This window comes from Acomys minous (assembly GCF_964271855.1).
Source record: "Acomys minous genome assembly, chromosome: 7".
Lineage (NCBI taxonomy): Eukaryota > Metazoa > Chordata > Mammalia > Rodentia > Muridae > Acomys > Acomys minous.
Window position 1 is genome coordinate 61,824,827 of NC_140488.1, and position 1,877 is coordinate 61,826,703.

The 1,877-nt window shown below is 38.2% G+C and overlaps 1 pseudogene across 1 annotated transcript; it reads right to left on the reverse strand.

The window, feature by feature from the left end:
* Positions 1–589: 589 nt before the first annotated feature.
* LOC311601987 (protein SET-like) lies at positions 590–1,409 on the reverse strand (annotated as a pseudogene). Its single transcript has one exon. The product of its transcript is annotated as a protein SET-like (transcript).
* Positions 1,410–1,877: the final 468 nt, after the last annotated feature.

Here is a 1,877-nt window from a genome sequence, read left to right on the forward strand (position 1 = left end):
ACAATTAAATATACCAAATGAGAAGCCACGTTGTTAAAATGCCCACTTAACCCCTCAAACCCCTCAAACCTACATTTGCTGAAGTTCTAGCCTCCCTTTTTTCTTTTTTCTTTCTTTCTTTTATTAAACATTAGAAAGCAGTAAATATTAACTGCCTGTATTCACATAGAGATACAGTTTAATCTCTGCTACCAATATACAGAGAAAGGAAAAGACCTAATGTTTTTTTTATTTTAAAGGCTAGAATTCTATAAACTATTGTACAGGGGCTTATTACCCTCCAGCCTTCAGCAGAGCCAAGAGAGCCAGGAGGGCTTTTCTTTTTTCCCACCAAATACGGTATTGAATCCACAGTTTTTGAGACAGGAAAGGATAAAAATGAATTTAAAACAAAAAAGTGGAGATTATAATTCTGTTGTATTTTGCTCAAGGTATTTTCTCACAAATAAGTAGAGAACTACGGTGTTAAGAGAGACCTCAAACTCAAAACCGGGCAAGGGGGGCTGCAACTTGCTCGAAGGGACTGGAGAAAACTTAAAAAAAGAAAAAGAAAAGAAAACATGAGGTTGGAATCCATCAGTCTTCTGTGCTAGTCATCCTTGCTTTCATCCTCCTCTCCTTCCTCCCCTTCATCTTCATTTTCTTCACCTTCATCGTCACCCCCTTCTTCATCAATACCTTCTCACCCTTCTTCCTCTTCATCATCATCATTATCATTATCATCTTCTGCCTGTCCTTCTTCATCCTCGCCCATATCAGGAAACAAATAGTACTGCAAGGGATTTGGTGAGTATCATTTTTGATGACCTCTTCTAACTCATCTGCACCTGTATCAGAGCAGTCAGTGAACCAGGTGAAGAAGCTCTCTGACTCTTCATGCTTCAGCCTCCTGCTGTTTTTATTCTGCATTTGACTTGAACACTTTGTCAAATACTTTCCAGACTTACATTTGATTTCGGTGGACTTTGAAGATGGGTGGCCTCTTTCATTCAGATGAAATCGTTTGCAGAGAACTTTATTTTCAAAGTAAGGATTTTCATCAAAATAAAAATCTATTCTGCAACCTGATTTAATGTCTTCAAATTCTGTCACTTCAACTCTGGTCAAATAATGCAGAGTCTCTTTGTCCCCCTCCCCAAACAGTGTAGACACTTGTTGACAGTTGACAATTGTTGTTACCAAAATTTTGACGATCATTTCTGACCTGAAAAAACAGTTGGCAGAGTTTGTTATATTTTTGTTCTATTTCAAATTTTCCTCAATGGCTTGTTCATTAAGTCTGTTTCATTTTATACTTCATTGCTTCTTGCTGTTCTTTTTCTCCTTCCTGCAGGCTGGAGAGAGGCTGATGTGTACTCCAGTTTAGGGAGAGGAACCCATTTGAATTTCTTGGGCTGAGGCAAGATCATAGATTGCCTTGTCTAGACCATGGCACAAGGGAGGTAGCCTGAAGCCAGAAGGCAGAGACCGGATGTTCACAGCAGAAAGAAACCCACAGGAACTCTAGATTAACTCTTAAAAACCTGAAACAATCTTTTTGTTAGTTTGAAATGTCAAGTCTCTATTCCAGGGAAGAAATAGAGCTCAAAGTCTATGCTTTTAACCAGGATGAAATAGATTTGCCTTAATGGGCCTCAGCAAGTCTCAGATACCTGCCCTTTTTATATGGTACTTTAAATTCTCAGATGTGTCAAAGACAGTTTACTTTTCTATTTTTGCCTAGGAAATAAAAATCAGAATTCAAAGTCTTTACAACCTCTAAGTATATCATAAGAGTACATCACAGAAACAAAGTAAAAACAGTGATATATGAAAGAAAACACTTCCTTAATCTCTGCTCCATCTCTGTCCCTCCACATCTTGCATGCAGGGCAAGT